The 7,500-nt window shown below is 41.1% G+C and overlaps 1 protein-coding gene across 4 annotated transcripts in view; it reads right to left on the bottom strand.

Annotated features, from left to right (window-relative positions):
- LOC122816558 (katanin interacting protein) overlaps positions 1-7,500 on the bottom strand; it is a 3,576,055-nt gene that overhangs the window by 1,751,675 nt on the left and 1,816,880 nt on the right. The gene's annotated exons all lie outside the window — the stretch shown is intronic.

Genomic DNA, 7,500 nt, shown 5'->3' with positions numbered 1-7,500 from the left:
AAATTTAGTTACACATATATAAGGCAAATTCACTGTTGATACAGAAAAGCATTCTGCGTAATGCCCACAACTTTGAAAACCAAGGGGACAGGAAAACCAGTGTGTGTTGTCCTTGGTGTCAGTACATGTTTATATAGCATGCTGCTTAAGTGACACTTAAGCTCCAGTATGTGTTTTAGTTGATGCTCCCTACACACTGAAAAGTGGGTAATCAAACACACACACTCGCACACTCGCACACTCCTGCCACATTAACAAAGGTATTGGCCACTGAACACTGCATTTTCTCTGCCACTGATGCCTGGAATGCTGCCTGCTGTTTATTGGTGCCTTGAAGACAGCAGACATTACTTCCCTCTTTGTACTTGTTTACTGAAGTTGTGGCATGGTGCTACATGCATTCTGTGCCTGCAGTGAATTTACCACAGCCATATGCCGCTGTAGATGAATTTCACTTCAGCCATTCAAACCTAACCAAATAGATCTACATGAAAATATCCTGTGACCTAAAAGCCATAATCTGTTTCTGCTTCTTGCACAGGCTAAGATTAGTTCGCTGGACTCTTAGCTGTAAAGATGTGGGTTGTGTGACACTCCCATATAAATCTAGTGATTACAAACACTTTGTTTACATGCACTTTTTCAGTTCTTTGAAGCTAAAATCTATTCAGTAAAAAATGTGCAAGTGGTAGACAAATGTCAAGTGTTCACATATTCACAGACTGTAAGAAAAACTACAACATGAATGCAAACACAGTAACTATTCACAAAGTTCACAAAAAACAAAACTTTCTATTCACTGTATCCATTATCCCCATATCGGGGGAAGGAAGCTAGCTATACTGTTAAAGTGAATTCCCCTTAAAGATTTGCTGTTAGGGTAAGTACATTTCACAAGTGTGCTTTCTTGAACAGGGAGGGTAAATATAACAGTAAATAACAACATGAAGGTAGCATCTTAAACAGTACTATAGTTACTTCTGGGACAAAGATAATTACAGGACCCCCTATAGCATCAAGCATTTATTTGGTTTGTCAAACCTTGCCTTACAGGTCCACTATGTAATCCCAAAATACTGAAATCCCAAATTTCAGTATCTAAATAGCCGAAAACACAAAATTCCGAAACCCGCAGAAGCCCGAAATTGAAAATCCTGAAGCTCGGAGATGTTGAATTAGTGTTCTGCTGGTGCGTTGTGTGAATTGATGGGTGGAAGTTTAGGTAAGTATGTATGTGTTAAGTGTGTTGGTTAGGGGTTTAGTGTGTGTTGTGACTGTGATGTGTGTGTGTGTGTGTGTGTGTGTGTGTGTGTGTGAGAGGGACTGTAAAATGTGTGGGTGTGAGTTTCCTTTGTGTGTCTGTTCGTGCAATCTTGGAGTTAGAATATTTAAGTAGGGGGGTTGTGGGGGCACAGCCCCCCACATGGGGGGGTGCAGGGGGGCTTGCCCCCCTGTTTATCTGTAGTGTAGTATTATATATTTGATTGTGGGGGGAAGTTGTGTGTATGTGTGTGCTGTATGTGTAGAGTACATTCGGGATTTTAAATTTCGTGGTTATGGGGTTTTGGGATTTTGTGTTGTAGGTGTGTTTTAGGCTAAGTAATTTCGAAATACTGAAATTGGGATTTCAGTATTGCGGGATTACACAGTGGACCCTGTCTTACCCATAAGCTAAGCTTCCAATATGCAGTGTTTAGCGAAAGTGTGGATTTTTGACCATTTAGCAGACACTGAAATGTCTTGGTTGTGTTTATTTCTAAAAGTATGCTGTAAGGGTAGGTGCTACACCATTGCAATGTGCTTTAAAAGTGCCTTGTTAAAAGCTTCTTTATGGAATACAATGAGCTAGCCACTTGGACAATGTTTTGAAACAAGCAGACTTATTGTCTTTTTCTGAAGAAGTAAGACATAGGTTCATAGGTTTGTACTAGGCTAATAGCCCTGGAGCCTTTACAAGCCTAGCCCATAGGATTACCCTGGCATCGTGCCACCCAACCTTAGTTCCTAGTGCCTCTGTCAGGCAGAGCAACTGGAGTGATCCCCGGGGTGAATTTTCTATTTACCATCCACTCATCAAGATTTCTCTTGAAGGGGGCCAGTGAGGTGCTCTGTTTGACACGTATGGGAAGTCTATTCCATAGCATGGGCAGTCTCTGGGTTATGAATCTGTCCTCCAGAACATTCTGTTGATTGTGGTAATGAGGTTGAGGTCTCTGGAGCGTGTGGTGTGGAGGGATTGGGATTTCTTTAGATGTAGCGTTTCTAATAGAGCTGGGTCAGACATGACTTTATAAGTCAAGCAGAGATCGCCTCTAAGTTGGCGATATGAGACAGAGAACAGTTGGAGTTTTTTTGAGTCTGTCCATACAGGACAAATGTTTTAAGGCATAGGATCCTCTTTGTGAGGTACTTTTGTGACCTCTCCAGTTGTTGCAGGTGTCTAGTGGGGTACATGCCAAATGGGGCATTGTACTCGATGATTGGCTTAATGAGGGAAGAGTAGAGGGAAACAATGACCTCTTTCTTCCTGGATCCAAAGCCCTTAGTAATGAGATGCGCCACATAGAAGGACTTTATGACCACAGTGGCAGTGTGGTGGTCAAAAGAGAGATTGCTGTCAACCTGTGTTCCCAGATCTCTCATAACACCTTCTGTGTTTAGTGGACTACCATCTATGTGGCAGTTCATGGGAACTGGGTTTTTCCCAAAGGGGATGACGACACAATTTTTGGCACTGAGCTTAAGGCCACGGTTCTGACACCAGTCGTTGGTCTCAGTGAGGCCTTTCTGTAGGATGTCAACATCACTTGGGGAGTTAATAATGGCTCCCAACTTGCAGACGTCTGCGAACTTTGCCAGCCAGAGTCCCTTCATGTTGGACTGGACTTCTGAGAAGTAGATAGCAAACAGGAGAGGACCCAGGACTGATCCCTGTGTCTGACTTGGAGTCAGCTACTTTCCCAATGTGGGCTCTATCTGTGAGCCAGTTTGCAATCTACCTAGTGATATAGGAGTTGATACCTAGCTTAATGAGTTTTTCTATGATTCCTGAGTGGGGAATGGTATCAAAGGCTTTAGCCAGATCAAGGTAGGCTGTATGAACCACCTTGCCTTTATCCACAGCTCTGGTGACTGACTCGAAGGCAACCAAGTTGAGCAGGCATGATCTACCCTTCACAAAACCAAACTGTGTGGGATCCAGAGTTTGGAGATTCCCTATATCCTTATTTATTAGGTCCAAGATGATGAGTTCCATAGCTTTGCATATCAGACTTGTCAGGCTAATGGGGTGATAGTTCCCAGAGTCTGTAGTCACTCCTCCTTTGTGGAGAGGGATGACTATAGCAGTGCGCCATTCAGTAAGGGCAAAGCCTGAGGTGAGGCTGTGATTGAACAGGGCACAAAGGTGAGGTGCCAGTTCACTCTAGTTCATGTAGAACACAACCAGGGATATTGTCAGGTCCCATAGAAGCTGTATTCTTGGCCTTGGATAGTGCTGTTTTAACCTGTGCAGCAGTAATACTGGGTGCCTGGCAATCTACTGGTATCTTGATTGGTCCTTTGGGGGAGGAGAGAGGGCAAAATTGGCACTGAATCTGTCGGCCAGTATATTGGCAAGTGCTCGGTATAGGAGGTACCATTGTGCAGTAGCTCAGAGCAAATCTGGGTATTGCAGTGGAAGTTGTTTACATAACTATAGAAGGCCTTGTGGTTGTCTTTACTATCTGCTGAAATTCTGTTTCCATAGCTAGCTTTAGAGGATTTGAAGAAAGATCTCATCTTTTAGTTGAGGCTGGTAAGGGAGTTTTTCTAGTCTTGGGACATCACCATATTCTACATCAGTTTCCTTCTGTTGTAGAGTTTGTTTACGGCAGGGGACCACCAGATTGGCTTCCTTTTTTTAGAGGAGAGCGTCTTGGGATATTGGGTATGGTGAGATCCATGCATTTGTGTATGTGTTCATACAGTGCATTGGTGTTTGATTTGGCAGTCATGCAACTATTCTCCATTTGCATGGGTGCCATGAAGTTAGCCACCTCTGTTCTTAGGAGCATAAAGTTAACTTTGGAGAAGTTTTTCATGGTGGTTACCTTTGTGGGGGGGGGGGTGTAGATTTCTAAGGTGATTAGTTTGTGGTCGGATCTAAGCAGGGAGGAGTTGACTATTGGTGTACAGCAACAGTCGCCCATGTTAGTAATGAACAGGTCAAGGATGTTGCTACCTCTAGTGGGGGTAAGAACAATCTAGTCCAGGGCATTGGAATTAACGAATTCCAGAAAATGTTGAGCAAGTGTACTGGTACATGAGTAGTTTTCCCAGTTAATGGAGGGGCAGTTGAAGTCGACCAGTATGTGTGTGTTAGGTTGGACCCCAATATTCTCCAGGGTGCTTAGGAACGTGAAGTGAGTGTCTTGGGACATGGTTGGGGGCCTATAATAGGCTGCAACCGGAATCACCATCTTACCCAATGTTAGCTGCACCTGAAGTATCTCTGATGCGTTATGTTGAGGTACCAGTCTGGAGGTGTGCGCATCCTTTATGAATATGGAAACACCACTGCCTTTGGAGCTTTGGTCCAAGTTCTGGGGCCGAAAAGTGTGGAATGAGTTACAGCCTGGTAGTGCAGGGGTGCTTTCTGTTGCCTTGAACCAGGTCTCTGTTACAGCACAAATGTCGATGTTCTCCATTTTAAGTAATTCATTCCAATGTTGCTCAGGAAGTTTGCACTGTAACTTCCAATGGGTGGAGCCTAAGCCTTTTGACAGAATCAAATTATGTCCTCAAGCTTCAAACAAATGTTCATATCTCTGAAACCATAGAGGTTATGAGACAAGTATAAATGGCAAACACTTCAGCACATACTATTTTTATAGTGGTATTATTCTTTAGATTCTAGGTCTTAAACTGAATTTTATAAGTCACAGTAAACACAGTAACTATTATGTTTGAAATATTTTATAAATAACTTACAATATCTCAGCAACCTCTCAAGTTCCACACATACTGTCAGCAGCATTTTATTCATCTAGCTGAGAGCTTTAGTATGAGGCTAAGGAGTTCTGCCTGTGTTTCTTGGTTGTTGAGATATTTAGAAAAATGTGAAAATTATATCTATATAAAAACAACATTTAATATCTATTTACCAGGTACTAGACAGTCAAATATTAATGCAGATGAGTTTGACATTGTGTAAGCTTTAAGATAAAATCTTTAAAACCATGTACATAGGATGATTTTGGAATTATTGAAGCAAATATGAACAAGTAATATTTGACGCCAGAGGGCATCAGTAGGGGTTTATTGCAGATGCACCTGGAGGCGTCACTTGGATGTTATAACTTGAGGAGTGCTTCGAGCAAATGTATTTTGAGATTTAGACTTCTAGTGTTGAGCAGCATGACCCTCAGACTGCATTTGTTTGTAGCTGTTAGAGTGGTAATTTGGTCTTTGGAACACCACCTAAAAAAGGCACTATAGGGGTGCCAAGAGCCTTGGTGAGTATCCGGAAGCCCAGGGGTGACAGATGTAGGCCATCTCCGGCAAAGCATCAAGGTCTGTCAATCACATTATCCCAGGCAGACAGATACTGGATCCCCTTAGAATGACACCAGAAACTTAGCCAATTGTTGAAGTCATGGCTAAACTGTTTACCTCACAGCTGCAAGATATAATGTTTGATTCTCACTCTTAAAACGGAAATTGTCTGCACTTAAAATGGCCTGCAAAGGCAGCTAGCGTAGTAATTACCTACTAACCTATGAAAGTCCTGCTAGAATTCCACAAGTGAAAGACCAGGAAAACAGATAAAAGAGGATGCTTTCAGTACAGAAGAAATTGGTCTGAGGGAAGACCTTCTTAATTTAACAGAGATAGAGATACGTTAAGACAGATGAAAGAAAGAGATAACAGAAAATAAATAAGACCTAAAATGTTAGAAAACTGATAAAACAAATGAACACACTTGTGACTACAAATGAAACTGATGTGATATAACATAAATAAATAGATATACTTATGTGCAGCTAAACTAAAAAAATAAATAAATAAATAGCTGCTGCAGAAATGTAGACTAACAAAGAAAAGGAAAGGAGCAAGCAGACTGCCACCAAAGAAGCATCAAATAGGGAAAACTATAAAGCAATTAAGACAAGAAGTATCCCTGTTAGAAGAATACAGGCAAGGAAAAAGATAATCAAAAATGCTTAGTAAGATAAATGCGGTAAAAGCAGCAGATCGTATTAAAGCAGAACAGGATTTATTATACATATTTCCAAAAATAAAACTAAAAATATCAGTACAAGCAGAAAAAAATAGAAGGTATGCAGATAAATAAGGAAAAGTACAAAAAAGTCATGTCTTTGCCATAATCTTTCATTTGTGTTGTTCATTTTCATTCTTCCTCAACTGTTGGGTTTAGATCTGATCCTCAGATCTGACTTGGCCATTACTAAAGCTTGTGGCCACCAAAAAAATCTTGAGCTCCTTTCTTACCGGTAATGCACTAACTCCTAACATATCTCAGATTTTGTTTGGTGTTTCACAAAGTAGAAAGAATTGCTATAACTCTCCTGATAGAAGACCACATCTGAAGCCCAGTATTAAGGACAGTGGTGTCCTTATAGTCTCTCATTCTTCCAGAACTTCATAATGAAAAGGGTTGGGAGTTGGTGGGCAGAAGCTGAGGAAGAATGAAAATGGACTACACAGATGGAACGTTATGGTAAGTACATAACTTTTTTATCTAATGTTGTCAGTTTTCATTCTATCCTCAACTGTTGGGACAGAGTCCCCAGCTACCTAACTTCCCAGGTGGACTCTAAGGAAGGATATTCCTGAACAGAATTAAGCCAAAGGCTACTATTCCCCTCCAGACCATACCCAGTTTGTAATGAGTGATAAAAGTACAAGGGTTTGCCCAAGATGCAGCCGCACATATATCATCCATGGAAGCTCTAGACAGAAACATTGAAGAAACTGCCATGGACCTTGTTGAGTGGGCTCTTACAGGTTTTGTTGAGGTTAGACTCAACTTGTTATAGACAAATGACATGCAGACCATTAGCCATTTGGCTAAAGTTAGCTTTGCAACTGGTTTGCCCAATTTAAAATCTGCAAAGGACACAAAAAACTGATCTGTCTTCCTAATTTCTTTTGTCCTACATAAGTAAAAATGTAATTGTGTGTGAACATCCAATAAATACAACATATATTCACCTTTGTTTGGAAATTTAGGAAAGAAGACTGGCAAATTAATTGACTGATTGACACTGGATTCTGACACAACCTTAGGAAGGAAAGGCGAACTGGTATGTAATTCGACACTGTCCTTACAAAAGATCAAGTAGGAAGGTTTAGATGACAATGCCTGAAGTTCTGAAACTCTTCTAGCAGTGGTAATGGGCATTAAAAAGATAGTTTTCCAGGTTAGGAACTTAAGGTCGCATTTAGCTGCTGGTTCAAAGGAAGAATGAATTAAGGCCTGCAGTACCAAGTTCAAAT

This window comes from Protopterus annectens, chromosome 12.part0 (genome assembly GCF_019279795.1).
Source record: "Protopterus annectens isolate FY-2018-M chromosome 12.part0, PAN1.0, whole genome shotgun sequence".
Classification (NCBI taxonomy): domain Eukaryota; kingdom Metazoa; phylum Chordata; order Ceratodontiformes; family Protopteridae; genus Protopterus; species Protopterus annectens.
This window is presented reverse-complemented; position numbering and strand designations above follow the sequence as displayed.